We start from the raw sequence: 17,200 nt of genomic DNA on the forward strand, positions 1-17,200 counted from the left end.
AATACAAACATACAATGACACGTTCACCAATTCCAATTTTAGACTGAAAATAAAACAAATTATACATGATGTAGATATCCATCTACTTGTGAACAGATTGATAATACGTAAAGAAACTATAAGCAACATGTATATGTCAATTCTTATGATAACTTACCATTTCAATATTTATCATTGAAATTGATTTCACCATCCCTACATTCGCAGAATTAGCAAGAAAGAGAATACTTTACTTGTCAGGTTATTCTAAAGATCTAAATTAGTTACACTTACAGGGAATTAATTACCTGCTTCAAATAAACAAACTGGTAAAAGTGAGTGAGGAAGGTACAAAACAAATGAATTAATAAGGAGCTACAATGTATAATATTGCTAGCACTTATCGTCCATGCATCTACAAAGCAAACATCTTAAATGATCAGCGATATGCCAGTTGTTTGTTTAGAAATTCTTAAAGAGCAATAATTTAAATTGTAAAAGACTCAAATGTCAAAATGGTAAAGATAAACATAAGAATAACTGATAATAATTAATAATTAGAGGAATAAATCTTAAAGCAATTTGATCTCAAAAGTTTGTTCGGTTTTCGGAATAGAGAGGTTTTGGATTATACAGGGGTATTTTTACAATACAAAATTAATGAAAATACGGGATGAAAACATTCGTTCGGTTTAGAGAGATTTTCGAATTAGAGAGGTTTATATATTAAGTATTGTTGACTGAATATTCTTAGTAGTAAAATATCATAGTGATGTCCGATAACTTGAAAGTGTTTGTGCTGCTAACTCTCTACTGTTTGCTTGAACTTAAGTACGTTTAGATTAATCATGAACACATTCTACCAAAGGAATATAGAATGTAAACGTCATTTCTAGAGAGAGAACGTTACAGGCTTCAAAGCTAGGCCAGGTTAAAAAAAGGCTGCTAATTTTGTAGGGATCGTTTTTGAAAATGTAATGCCATATATAAGCGGCTACCATTTTACACACGGTGAATGAAAATTTTGTTTATTGTCGAGAATATACAAGAAAGTGCATGCTTTACCTAGCTTTATGTTATTTATGATAATTACACTGCGTCATTATTCAGACCCAGTTATTATTAACAAGTATTGATTTCGCCGTATGCGTAAAATAGCAAAGTAGCTTAAAGAATTGAAAATAAAAATTGATATGTTTAGATCTAAACTGTGTTTATCAGTGAAAAAGATCTCTGAAATTGAGACTAAGTGTCACAGAGTGAGAATAAAGCGCAGTTAGTTCAGGGCCCGAGTTAGAACCACCTTTAGAGGTTGAATGCTCAGCAGAATTGAATTTAGAAGTCCAGTCATGCTATAGTCAGCTTCTATACATATTATGAAAGTATAATGTTTTTTTCTTCTTCTTCTAACTTTTTAATTGAATTTAAATGAATACTAAGATCTATTACCTACTCTAAAGAAACCATATATTTGATTGACACATATTTACAAAATAATTTATCAACTAATACATTCTAAAATAATTGATTAAATGATAAATTCTAAAGTACAGTTTCGAATACTAGATGTAGCATAACGTTTTGTCCGAATATCTTTAGGGATTGTCTCTTCATCCGCCCTGCTGTAATATGTGTCTATTTCTGAACAAAAGCAATTAGGAAAAGATATAACCTGATTAATATTTACTCTTAATTCCTGTTGTCGTTGTTTGTAAATGAGTTATTAAACCAAATTTAGGAAGGATTAAATTTAATTTAAAATATAAATTTAGGAATTTTCTTAATACATATACTGCCATTGTTTGAACTTATTTGATATCACATGACAACCTATTTACGGACACAACCCGTATTCGGCCTGCCCTGGTAATGCTTTAGTTTTCCAGGAAAACTCGCCCCTTCCAGTTTCCCACGCACACGCTTTTACAAACGCCGTACAAATGTCATTTTACATGTTTTCACTTTTCCCAAAATATCACTTCCAAAATTTGCGGTTTTAGAAATATATCGAATGTTTTCATCTTGACAGCTCCGGTCATGTGACTGATAAGGTGTTTCTATAGGTCCCGCCCACCTGTCAAATTTTGCAAAAGTATACTTCACGTAAAAAATTTATTGACCTGTGTACCTTCGGAGATTTTCTTTACAAACTGGGTCATGAAAATTTTAACAGTGTAAGTAAAGGTTTCTTTGTTTGTTTCTTTTCAGAACCATGTGTCAACTAGGGGGTCACACAGATCTTATGATAATGATAACATGACAAATGCATACATAACATTGAAAAAAATCAACACTGTTTTCGATAAAACTTCACAAGTGTTTGGTGTACCAAAGTCAACATTACAAGACAGAATGCGTGGTAAAATTGACATTGAAGTGTTTAAGTCTGGTATACAGCCTCCTTTTACAAAAGAGCAGGAGGCACTTCTAACTGGTCACTTGAAGACTATAGCTGAAGTAGGCTATGGGTATAGTCGCCAAGAGACAATCAACCTTGATTCAGATTATGCTATTTGCTTCTAGTTAAGAGACAAAGACCATCAATAATAGGTGACTGAATTGACTGATAGGTGGCAATACAATTTTTTAACTAAATGCCAAGAACTGTTTAAAAACGTTGTTTGAAAGTTGCAAGAGTAAAGAGTGCCACGAGAGTAGCAACAGAAAAATACTTTAATGTGCTGCAAGATATTTTTGTGAAGTATGATTCTGTTGATAAGCCAAACATGATATATAACGTGGATGGAAAGGGTCTAATACCGAACTTAAGCCACCAAAGGTTGTATCAAGGAAGTTTTTAAAGACCCAAGTTGTCACCTCGGGAAAAAGCAAAACAGTGACCCTTTTTGGCTTTGTAAATGGCCAAAGGAAGAGTCAAGCACAGCCAATGTCAACATAAAAAAATAAAAGCGGGACACAAAATAGTCAATTTTAAAAGCCGTAACAGCTCTTCTGAGCTAATTTCGTGGCTTGGGGGAGCTGTTACACTTTCTTTTTACAGGCTCCCTCTGGATCAAGAACGAAAAAGTGTTATTTGGATGGTAAAATGACAAAACCCAAACAAAAACATTAGTGCACCCCACCCACCATGAAGTAAAAATTTGAAAAGGGCATACTGTACACGGACCATTGAACAAGAAATATACAGGAAGCAAACTGATCACAGTTACATATTCAAATATCAAATACTTATTTGAAAACAATTAAAATTACGTAAACGTATTAATTATAACATAAACTCAAACAAAATGGCACAGAGAGGGTCATCAAGGAGAGACTCAGTTGTTTGTTCATTAGAAGAGAAAAATAAACAAAAAGAGAGAGCTGAAAGTGATAGATCAAAACAGAAGTCAGAAAAGGGTAAAGAAAAAACATCAGATCACTAATAAAATTAGAAGTAAGTGACATAAAATATGAGATGAAAGACATCAAACATAAAGTCACAGAGCTTGAGCAAAATGTAAGTTTCCAGGCTGGAAAATATGAGGAACTTGAGGACAAACGAGATGACAAGATTAGAAAACTACATGACCAATTAGATGACATGAAAAGAAAACTTTTGCTATTAGAGAAACATGACAGGAAAAATAACCTGCTTTTCTATGGCTTTCCAGAAGAACAAAATGAAGACTTGAAGGCAACATTAAAAACTTTTTTTTTAAGGATAATCTTGAAATTAATAATGAAAGGGTAATCTTGAAATTAATAATGAAAGGGTCCAAAAGATTGACTTTACAAATTGCCACAGACTTCCTTATGATGGTGCTGGACCAAAACCAATAATTGTAAGATTTGTCTATTTTGAAAGTAGAGAACTGATTTACTCAAAAGCTTTGATGCCAGTTTTTAAAGATGAAAGAAAAAGAGTTCTAACAGACTCACTTACTGAACTAAAGAAAACTAGAGCAAAACTTGCAAAAGAGGCATACACAATTACAAGGTCTGAAGGGCTCAAAACAAGAATTTTAGAGAAAGGGCTGTCTGTTACCTTGGAAGTGAGAAGAACCAAGAAGGATAGCTGGGAGAGAAGAGAAATATATAATTAATAGACTCAAGAAATAAGGAAGTGTAAAGGTGATTTTTAATGAACATTCAGCTCTTTTGAAATAAAGTATGATATATATTTTTAACTGAATGAAACAACCTTTCTGTATTAGTGACGAATTTTTAACAAAAAATTTATCTAATTGTAACAAAGTTGTTATATTTACAGTTTTGTATAAAGTCTGAGTATTATATGAATCTGGTAGTCTAAAGGTAAAAAATGGAATAGACAATAGAATACATTATATTTCTTTATGAAAGTCATAATTATAGCAGTATGTTATATTAATGTAAAATATGCTTGAAGGTGATACATTTATCAGTACAAATTTTAAAGTAAACTGTACCTGACTGCAAAACATTTTTTTTTCATTAGCAGAAACAAATGTAAAGAATACATTATTTGTTTGTAGGCTATACTGTTATTTCCACTTGCAACAGGTCTGTTCTATTTAATATCAAAAACATATTTGTTTGTAAAATATCTTGTCTGTTTTATCTATATATTTTTTTGGCCAAATATTAAAACATTTTTGATAGCAAATCATCTATGATGAGAAGAGACAAAAATCACTACCGCCGCAATAGCTGAATGGTAGAGTGTCGGATTACAATGGGAAAGGTCAGAGGTTCGATTCTCGGCCAAGGCATATTTCATTTTATTGACTTTTATGTCATTTTTAAAATCGGCAGTTTTTTTTATTCTCTCTATATCAAGTATGTGTGTTAGTAAAATATACCTATTCTGACTATATACCACATTTTTATCATAAATAAAACGTTTAAACTATATAAGACAATTTGTTTACATACATGTAAAACATTTATAAGCAGAACAGGTAGAATGCACCCGTTTACCTGTGTACCACTTCTCCCAAACATGTTTGTTTGTAAAACATTTAACAATATAATTTGCAGAGATTGCTTTACTTACTTATATGTAAAACATTTATAAGTAGAACATATAGACTGCATTCTACTTACTTGTAAAACACTTTTCTGATAATTAATTTGTATTACAACATTTTTGTTTGTATAACATTTATTGGTAAAATCTATTGAGAACATTTTATTTACACATAATGTAAAACATTTATAAGCAGAACATGTAGAATGCATCCTGCTTGCATGTGTATTACCTTTCCCATACATGTTTGTTTGTAATTTTTTATCAATATAATCTGTAGAGGACGTTTTACCTACGTACATGTAATACATTTACAAGTAAAAAAAATGTAGATTGTACCCGACTTTCTTATATGCCGCATCCAGTTTTCTTAGATTTCACGTTACTTACTTACAAGTAAAACATTAATCAAGACAGAGGTTATACGCTACATTCTGTTTGAACGGAAGCTGTATGTTGTACTTATATTAAATAATGTTTACTTGTAAAATGCTTTACATATAGATGCTTAATGTAGAATACAACCTACTTACTTGTATTTTTTCATCAAAAACAGAATACTTAATGTACGCATTAATTATGTTTGAATTAATTGAGAATATTGTTGATGCAAATTTAAAAGTACATGATAATTTTTAACAATAATCAAAACATGCTTGTTTGCAAAAGAAATAGCGATCCAAATTCTAGAATGCACCTTACTTGCTTACATATTTCTTTTATTCAAGAGAATGTTAAATCTGTATTTAAACATGCTTGTTTATAAAGTCACATGATAGTATAAATAGTACAGTACATTGAACTTTCTGATATGACAGAGTGTTGTTTGTAAAAACATTTATAAGTGCACAATTTAGCGTACAGGTTATTTGCTGAATTATTTGTTTTGTACTTTCAAGACATATTTGTTAAAGCTGTTACATTACACAGATACAAAGGTAAAGTTATACTGCTTAAATACAACATTTTTCTGAAATACAAACAATATCTTTCATATGTCGGATTCAACATTTAATATACCAAAGAACTAAAAATATTTATTTTTATAGCTCTTTGGATATACTAATTAGAACGATACACGTAATTTGTCAGACTTTCAGATAAACTAGAGATCAGACATGTTGCTTTAATTTCGGTTTTTAAATATTCCATCAGGAAAATGGATGTACAATTTTTCGACACTCATTCCTTCTTTGTCATAAGTAAAATCGGAGATTTTGTTTGTTTGTTTTCACCCTAAATTTACTCAAATTTGAATGAGAAAAATAACTCACATTTCGTTATTCCTGCCGTCTAAAAATTCCAGTTTTATAACTTATATTGCATCAGTAAGTTTACCATTTTCAAGAATGCATTTAATCTGAACATATTGTAACACTGACACACTTTCCTAATTTTAGATTAGACCCAATTACCTAGTAATACTGTCACTCACAAGTACTATTGTTACAACAATTGACCTAATGAAATAAAAACTGACCAATGAAAACCCCGATGCTATAATCTAATTTGTTTATGAATGCCTTTACCTATCTAATCCGCTATACACCTTTCCGTTTCAATTGTAATTGATAATAGATAGGCGTGACATATTATGCCTCTGTTAACCTATGCGGATGTATATGTATATTTTCTTTTGTTACAGTTACTCAACATATTTGTTTGTATATAGTTGTAATATTTATGTCATTATTTGCACTTTGCATCGATACTGACAATATATAGAAATTGTACGGAAGTTCACAGAATTACCTAAACTATTAAGTTACTATATCTTTAACATTTGAAATTCAAGGGAGACAAAGTATATAAAAACATTTGTGTCCCGACTTTTAGCTTTGTAACTATACGACGTGCTATATAATGCACTGTCAACACAAGCTGTTCTCTTTCTACGTTCTTCTTTGTTTCTTTTCTTATAATTTTCACATCAGTTCATATTTTTTTCTTACTGTTATATTTGTATTTTACTCACATTATGGTAGCTTTATGTTACACGTCTTCATTTTTTCTTGTTTTCTTCGTTTTTCAATGAATGTCATATTTATGTACAGACAACTGTACATTTTATGTAATGTATAATCTGGTTTTGTAAAACAATTTTTAAGCGTTATTTACGACAATGGCTAACATAAAAATAATTTCGTACAATTGCAGAGGCTTACGCGATAGTAGAAAAAGAGCTGATATGTTTTGTTTTCTGAAAGAGAGGGAGGGGCTGATATATATTGTTTACAAGATCTGCACTTCACAGCTGATATGAATAAAACTTTGTATACAGAATGGAATGGAGAATGTTTCTTTAGCTTTTAGCCAGGGAGCCAAAAGTGCGAAAAGTGCCTAGAAACAGGATTTACCTGTCCGGTCATGCTATAGTCAGTTTCTATATATATTATGAAAGTGCAAAGTCTCGCGGATCAGAAAAATCGGGCCTGCAAAACAAAAGCTCTTGCGAAATTTGAGAATATTAAGGGGAGATAACTCTGCATATTTGCAGTTTTTTTAAGATTCAAAACGCTTTTTTGCAAACAAAACATGGCATCATGTTTCTAAAATCAGTTCAAATATATATATTTCAACATTGCTTTTACGCATAAGGCTTATGATTGAAAAATACACAAAAATGTACTCATTTTTATGTACATTTATTATAAGATTTGGCACCTAAAATACCAGAGATAAAATAAAAATATTTAACCTAAAATTTACAGTATGAAGAAGTAACCTTTAAAATGGTCTTATTTCTCAAAGTCATTTATAATACGCTGCGAAACAGTACTGTTAGAACAGAAAATCATCTAGATACTCTAGTTCAGGTTTGGCTAAGAAATACGCAAATCCGGGTATTTTATGTACCCCACCAACTTATATAATGCAAAAAATGTATAATAAAAATATTCGACGAACAACCAAGAAGATATATTCTTTTTATCACGTATATAATATAATCTATATTTTTGACCATATAAAGCTGGATGAGGGGTGTTTAAAGATTTAAACAGAACAAGGGGGTAGGAAAAGCTATGTATTTACAATCGATAATTAGAATAAACAACCCTTATTAAATAAGAGCAACACTAATGGAAGTCGAAAAAACCTTTACTTGCAAACTATTCATTTGGAAAGTAAATTTATTTAGATACACTATAATGCAATCTAGTTAAGGTTTGGCTAAAAAATACGCAAATCCTGGGTATTTTATGTACCCCACCCACTATATATAATGCAAAACAAAATATATAATAGAAATATTTGACAAAAAATCAATGAGAAATATTATTTTTATCACGTATACAATATAACATGTTTTTGACCATATAAAGCTGGATGAGGGGTATTTAAAAGATTTTAAGTAGAAAAAGGGGTACCCCATCCACTTTATATAATTGTATAATGCAAAAAATTCATAATAAAAATATTCGACCAAAATAAAGAGATAGACACTTTTATCACGCATACAATGAAATGCATATTCTTGACAATTTAAAGATGGATGAGGGGTATTTAAAAGATTTTAATAGAAAATAGGAATATGAAAATGATGTCTTTTACAACCGATGATTAGTTAACAACCTGTTATTTACCATTTGATAAATACGAGCAAGATTAATGAAAGGGATGAAACCTTTACCTGCAAACTATTCATCTGAAAAGAAATTCATTTTAATACTCTTTCGTGCAATCTAGTTTAGGGTTGGCGACAAAAAGTGCAAATCCGTGGTATTTTATGTACCCCACCCACTTTATATAATGCAAAAAAATGTATAATAAAAAAATTCGACCATCAATCAAGGAGAGATATTCTTTTTGTCACGTATACAATATAATCTATATTTTGACAACTTAAAGATGGATTCGGAGTATTTAAGAGATTTTAGAGTAAAAACAGTAGCCAATAATTAGAATTAACAACCTGTTCATTGTGGTGTGATAAAATGCAAGCAACTCTACCGAAAAGTACTGAAACCTTTACATTCAAACTTTAATTTTTTACTATCTCATTTGAATTATTAGTAACTTTCATTTGCAAGTTTGTCAAATCCAAAAAAAGAAAAAAAAACAGAAGTAATTTATTCACGAACCCACCTTGAATAAGACAAATGTTTATACCATAGGGGCAAAAATAGCGAAAATGCACGGAAAACGATATTGCTAGTCCGTTGTTCTCTTCTAATGATTATAGTTAAATGCTGATTTATTTGGAAAGTTCGTGACTGCAAAACTTATCCAACTGATAAATGAAAAGTCAAGGGCAGTTACTCTTCACTAATTTTAAAACATATCTTAGAATTATTATTAAGGTGATTTGCACTAAATATGAGCCACGCCATGAGAAAACCAACATAGTGCATTTGCGACCAGCATCGATCCAGACCAGACTGCGCATCCGCACAGTCTGGTCAGGACCCATGCTATTCGCTAACGGTTTCTCTGATTACAATAGGCTTTGAAAGCGAACAGCATGGGTCCTGACCAGACTGCGCGGATGCGCAGGCTTGTCTGGATCGATGTTGGTCGCAAATGCACTATGTTTGTTTTCTGGATCTATACTGGTCACAAATACACTACGTTTGTTTTCTCATGGTGCGGCGCATTTAACTTATCTAAAGTTATATAAAATATGATATAAAGAAGGGGTGTTTGTAAAAAACATATGCCCCCATGATGGTTTGTTGAAGGCAAAGGGGAGTGTAAGGTCTAATTTTATAACATTGACCTTATTAACATCAGGTGTCTTCTACAGACTACAAACATTACATGTTAAGGGGATCGACAGACAAAACGTTCCTTATTTACCGAGTGGTAATCATATTAGACTTGAACTAGGTAATTGTGATCTTTTTCCTTGATCAATTGTCGCAAAACAATATTGCTCATTTACTGACCGCAGAAAATAATTCTTTTAAATTCAATGACAGCTGATTTTTAACGTCATTAAGCGGAAACTAGACTTTATTCTGTAAAGGCACGAATGGAAAATGCTTACGATATTGTATCTGCGCCATATCTAATATAAAATACACTGTATCCTGCTGGTGTAATGCAATGCCTCAAAAGTGTCGCAGATTAAAACGCAGTCTGTTTGACACAGAATTAGATGAATTTGATTAATACTAGTGTATAAGTTGCGAAAAAGACATGCTGAACTGTTGCAGTCTAAAATCACATATTTAAAGTTAAAACAATATAACGTATTACCATTTACACTGCCAGTGCAAGTTATAGTACGAGATAAAATCATTTTTGTGGTGTAGCCGTAAAGTTTAAATTGATACAAGTATTTCTATATACAGATCGAAAAATAGTTACGCATGATATTATGAAGTATTGTGTTATGTACTACTTAAATTGCACGTACAAATGTAACTATTTGTCGTAAGTACTGCAGGAATCTGTAACTAAAATTGTGCTCCAGATGGACCGCATATAAATAAAAGTCTAATTACTATTATAGCCTTTAGTGCCAAACCAGTAAATGTTATCTAAAATGATATGACTCTGTATAAATACTTGGTTCATGGCACTTTCTTGTTCAATTCTGAAAAAATACAACAAATGTTTGATTCTAATGTCATGTATAAAAACACTAATTGAAGGGCTTGCCTATCAATAGTCAAAACTATTTGTTGTTTGTCATCCAGACATAGAGCAATATACTAGGTAATTTATAAGTAATGACAAACAAGCCATTCAATAAGTTTATAATTTAGATTATCTAAGATTTATACTAGCATTTTTTGAGAAAAAAAGGGTCATGTATATCGTTCACCTGTTACATTTGGCCTAGGGATCATCAAAATAAATAATTTGACCAAGTTTTATGAAGATAGGGTAATTAATACGACCTCAAGAATGTTAACAGACTTTTCGTTTGATTTTAGCGGGTGACCTAGTTTTAAATCACATATGACCCAGTTTCTAACTTGGCATAGGAATCATCAAGACAAACATTCTGACCAAATTTCATGAAGATAGCGTCATTAATGTTGCCTCTACGGTGCTAGCAAGGTTTTTCTTTTATTTGACCTGGTAACTTAGTTTTTGACCCCACATAATCCATTTTCAAACTTGGTCTAAATATGATCAAGTTTGCAAGTTTGTGTCAGATCAAAGCATAAATGAAACCTCTTTATGGCTAAAAGGTCAATCAAATCAGTTTTCGAACTGAACCGAGATCGTATCGTGACTTAAGTCGTAAGTGTGGTTAAAGTCAAACGTAAAATGTCATTTCTAGCGTGTTCATACTGTAACAATTAACAAATTTTGGGACTTTCGGGGTTCAAATAGGGGTCGTTATTCTGGAACCTATGATTTGATCTGATGAAGTCATCATGGAATGCAAGATTTATTGCTGTTAAAGATATTTCGCAAGTTTGTTTCAAATCAAACTATAAGTGAAGTGCCTGTGTGGCTACAAAAGCCAACATGGCAAATTTTGGCCTTTAAGGGGCCACACTCTAGAACACATTATGGAGATCGCCAGTTTTTGACAGGAACCGAGATATTATGCCAATAAATATATGTGCAAGTTTGATTAAAATCAATTGCAAAATGTGGTCTCTACCCTGTTCACAAGCCAAAACAGAAACTTTTGGCTCTTTAAGGAGGTAGGTTACCTTCATATTTGTATGTGCGCATGTCCAACCGGAAGCTAATGTGACGATTTACGACGGCGTTTACGACAAACTAAATGTGTTTGTATATTCATTCTTCTGAAAACAAATCATGAATTTGTCTTCGATCTGATGCTTTATGGTTTAATAATGCAGAAATAATGAATAAATTGCCGCAGAAAACGCTTAAAAACAATGTTGCCTTAAATGACGTCATTGACGTCATGACGTTACGTGTCAGTTACCGCGCAAATATTAATAGCTTTTATCTTGAAAGTACGTAATTCTGTACATTTTCTTTTTTGAACCATTATTACTGAAATATTTTTTATGAGTCTTTTGCTCTGATAATAATCAATATTTTGCTTCTTTTATGTAGTTATATTGAAATGTTATGCGGAATGTAAGAAAATGGATGATGGCAACCAATGTTATTTGGAATATAGTTGGGTGAAAGGTTACTTGTTACGGCCATTTTCAAATAAAAAGTCTAGCACTTTGATTTGTAATACCTATTTTTCAGGTTTCATTGATAATTTGTTACTTACATACTAAAACTAAGATCTAAACTTGTTCAAATTTCAGTAGAAAATTGTGGTTTCTTGAATTGAATTGATGTTACCATGGGAACGAAGTCCGTGACCTATGTATCTAAATGTAAAATTCAAAAGCGTTGACACTGGTCTATTTAAGAAACACAGCTTCGGCTTTTTATTTTCATTTCAACAATATCCATGAGAATAATAGCAGCACGCTGAACGATTTTTCCATGAAAAATGGCAGACGAGGGGTACTGCTGTACGTATTCTAAGCTGTGAAATTTGTTTGAATAAATGAAAATAACACGAAAATGTGACCTACGTTAGAAATAATATGTTTTAAAGCTACATCAACTAGAAAGATAATCTTATTCAATATTTTTTTAAAGAAATTACGACAAACAGCAAGATATAAGCTATTTTAAACATCTCTGTTGCCATGGTTACTTTAAAACTTAAGAAAAATAGGGTACCATGTAAAGTGCTTGGTATTTTTCTAATAATATTAACCAAATATTTCATGTTGGTCATTAACAGAATGGCACTGAAGCCGTCGAAAACCCCTATTTTTATACATAGTTGTTTAAAAATGAGAGAAAATGCGTTACCATGGAAACAAGAGCCCCGCGACATATACATTTTAAGCTTATATTAGAAAGATAACGTGCATACCACTAAAATTATCAATTAAGCAGACTTCTACGGATATCAATGAAACTAAAATACACTGAAAAGTGTTAAATATCCGTATTTTCCTTCTTCTTTCAATATGAAATACCTTTGGAGGGTCATGTTCTTCAAACCTGGATAAAAATTGAACTTGAAGGGACAGAGACAAACGAAATTGAGATTGTAGCAGTTAAAACTTCATATTACACGAAATACAAAAACATGCTGCGGTTCTACTAATTTGAATTTACCCTTGTAACAAGGTATCCTACCTCCTTAAGGGGCCCATTATGGGATTTGGTCAGTTTTTAAAGCGAGATTTTATACCAGTACAAGTTGCTATGTTGTTTCTCATCAGTGTTAGGATTCCTCCCTTGCTCCTACCCAACCTGTCACAACGGAAGCACTGGTAGCCTCTTAACATTGAAGGATTTATCCTCGCTAAGGTGAATCTCTTCGATGCAGCAGACCTGAATGTCCTTATCAAATAATATGTTCTCTAATTCATTTTCTTATTGAGGAGTCCTTTTGCATTCCAATGCATAACCTTGAAAGCTTGCATTGACTTCTTTTTTTTTTTTTTTGTTCCTGGTGGCCAGTAGATTTCCTCCCTCGTCTCCTAGCTCTTATACAAGTTGCGCGCAAGTTTGATTAAAATCAATAGTAAAATGTGGTTTCTATCGTGTTCACAAACGTATGGACGGACGAAGGCGATCACAAAAGCTTCCATTGTATCACTACGTGACAGGTGAGCTAAAACTCTGACAGAATCTATTTGAATTATATATGTTTGGGTGATATAATTACGAATTTTTTGTACGATTTGTAAAATTTCTTGAATAGTGATATAATGAATTATCATTACATTAATTAGTTTTAAAATCTTCTGAATAGTAAAGATTATTCAAAATGTCTCATTTTATAAACATTAAAGTTACACATTATGTCAAATTTCTACATTACATTCAACACATCAGAACTACATTCCATCAATCTGTTTATCATGAGAAAGGTAAAAACAGATGTGTACAACCCCGAAGCAAGCATTTATACTTTGTTAATTTGTAAAAACTGTATTGATCGATCACATTTTATACATAGTTTTAGATGGGTGGGGTAATGTTCATACCCCTACAATTTCACAATTTTGACAAAATTGCACAAAAGAGTATTTAAATTATTTACTTTTAAATGAACAGTTAGCAAGTAAAGATTTCGTCGCCTTTTATTATTGATGTTTGTATTTATTAAATGGTAAATAACGGGTTGTTTGTTCTAATTATCGGTTGTAAAATACATAGGTTTTCCTACCCCCTTTTTCTATTCAAAATCTTTTAAATACCCTTCATCCATCTTTAAATTGTCATAAATATAAATTATAGATAAGATAGATAGATAATTTATTTATTTCAGTCTCATCATCATGTACATCACTACATAAAACAAAAACATACATGTATATATTTACATACACATTACATAACATAGTACACAGATGCCACTCATTAATGAGTTATAAGAGACTAATCATAAATATCACAGATGCTATACGAATACAACACTTAGATAAAAAAAAATAAAATATATATATATATAAAACAAGAGCTGCCGAAGGACATCAACGCTCGACTATCCAACAGCCTTGTCAGCTGAATGAATACAAAAGTCGAAAAGGGGCATAATTTTGTACAACTGCAAAAACAGTGTTATAGAACCTGCACAGTGCTTATCAGCTCATGACAGTAGACAAGTGTGCGAAGTTTCAATCCACTCCTATTAGTAGGTACTAAGATACCAGCTTACATATAAAAATTTAACCAATTATATTGTATATGTGATAAAAAGAATATATCTCATTGATTTTTCGTCGAATATTTTTATTATACATTTTTTTTCATTATATAAAGTGGGTGGGGTACATAAAATACCCAGGATTTGCGTATTTCTTAGCCACGCCTGGAGTAGATTGCACGAAGGAGTATTTAATTAAATTACTTTCCAACTGAACAGTTTGTAAGTAAAGGTTTCATCGCCTTTAATTAGTGTTGCTCTTATTTAATAACGGGTTGTTTATTCTAATTATCGGTTGTAAAATTCATAGGTTTTCCTACCCCCTTTTTCTGTTTAAAATCTTTTAAATACCCCTCATCCAGCTTTATATGGTCAAGAATATAGATTATATTGTATACGTGATAAAAAGAATATATCTTCTTGGTTGTTGGTTGAATATTTTTATTATACATTTTTTGCATTATATAAAGTGGGTGGGGTACATAAAATACCCCGGATTTGCGTATTTCTTAGCCAAACCTGAACTAGAGTATCTAGATGATTTTCTGTTCTAACAGACTGTTTCGCAGCGGTATTAATAAATGACTTTGAGAAATAAGACCATTTTAAAGGCTACTTCTTTTTACTGTAAATTTTAGGTTAAATATTTTTATTTTATACTCTGGTATTTTAGGTGCCAAATCTTATAATAAAATGTACTTAAAATGAGTACATTTTGCGTATTTTTCAACCATAAGCCTTATGCGTAAAAGCAATGTTAAAAGATATATATTTGAACTGATTTTAGAAACATGGTGCCATGTTTTGTTAGTAAAAACGTAACAAGATTCGAATCTTAAAAAACTGCAAATATATAGAGTTATCTCCCCTTGATATTTTCAAATTTTGCAAGAGCTTTTGTTTGCAGGCCCGATTTTTCTGATCCGCGAGACTTTGTACTTTCATAATATGTATAGAAACTGACTATAGCATGACCGGACAGGTAAATCCATTTTTTCATGCCTTGGCTCCCCGGCTATTTGGCGGAGTAAATTCTAGAGGTGTGGGCATTCCGTTTAAGCGTAATTATGTTATACTCGACTTAAGTATTGATTCAAAACGTTTCACTTTGATAAACATATATGGACCAAATGTTGATAAACCATCTTTTTATGACCAAATTTTTCAGATTATTGATAATATCGGAAATGATACATATATATGGTATGGCGATTTTAATCTTGTTTTAAACTCTGGCCTTGATTATTACAATTATAGATCCTTAGATAATAATAAAAAAGCTAGAGAAGTTTTATTAAGTGCTGTAAACGACAGACATTTATATGATCCCTTTAGAGAATTGAATGGTGTCATACGTAAATTTTCATGGAGAAGAACAAATCCTGTGCAACAGGCGAGGCTAGATATTTTTTCTTGTTACAGACGATCTTCTCCCACATGTTAGAAATTGTACTATTGATATAAGCTATAGGTCTGATCACTCAGTAATTATTTTGACTTTAAATTTTGAGGAAGTTACAAACGGCAAAGGTCTTTGGAAGTTTAACAATTCACTGCTGTATGATATCAATTATGTTGAGTGTATTAAAAAAAAGATAGAGGAAGTTAAATCAGTACTGTTTACCAGTTTACAATTTATCTAATATTGGCGAAATAAGTAATGATTGTTTGCAATTTACAATACATGATCAGCTTTTTCTGGAAACTCTTTTATTGGAGATAAGGGAACAAACTATTTCATATTCAAGTTACAAAAGTAAAGGTCCCAAAACCAGGGAAAATTATTTAATTTCCAAAATAAAAGATCTTGAAGAAATTTTTTGTGTAAATAATAAAGAACTCCTGTCAGCTTTTCAAACAGAATTACAAACTTTAAGACAAGAAAAAATGCGAGGATATTTTATTCGTTCAAGAGCTAAATGGATAGATGACGGAGAGAAACCATCAAAATATTTTTGTAATTTAGAAAAAACCATTATACTACTAAAAATATACCATTTTTGGAAAAAGATGACAAAACTGTTTTATACAATCAAAAAAGAAATTCTGAAAGAAGCTGGAACCTTTTATGAAAAGTTATATGCTAAGAATGATAATACTATTTTGACAAATCTAGATGACTATCTAACCGGTGTAAATATACCTAAATTAAACGATGCACAAGCAAATAGTTTAGAAGGTTTACTTTCTTATACCGAGGTTTCTGAAACTTATAAAAAAAATATTAAAAATGATAAAAGTCCGGGGTCAGATGGGTTCACTTCAAATTTCTTTAAAGTTTTTTGGAAGCAAATTGGACATTTTGTCGTAAGAGCAATTAACTATGCATTTATGAAAGGTGAGCTGTCAACTACACAAAAACAAGGCATTTTTTATTTGTATACCTAAAGATAAACCTAAACAGTACTTAAAAATCTGGAGACATATAACTTTACTGAACACTGTATATAAGTTTCAGGATCTATAGCAAAACGGTTAAATTCGGTACTAGATATCCTTATCAATACAGATCAAACAGGATCTATTAAAGGAAGGTTTATAGGAGAAAATACACGTCTAATATATGATATAATGCATTTCACTGAAAATAATAATATCCCAAGTCTTTTAATGATGATTGATTTTGAGAATGCGTTTGATACCTTATCGTTTGATTT

This window comes from Mercenaria mercenaria, unplaced genomic scaffold (genome assembly GCF_021730395.1).
Source record: "Mercenaria mercenaria strain notata unplaced genomic scaffold, MADL_Memer_1 contig_1762, whole genome shotgun sequence".
Taxonomy (NCBI): Eukaryota; Metazoa; Mollusca; class Bivalvia; order Venerida; family Veneridae; genus Mercenaria; species Mercenaria mercenaria.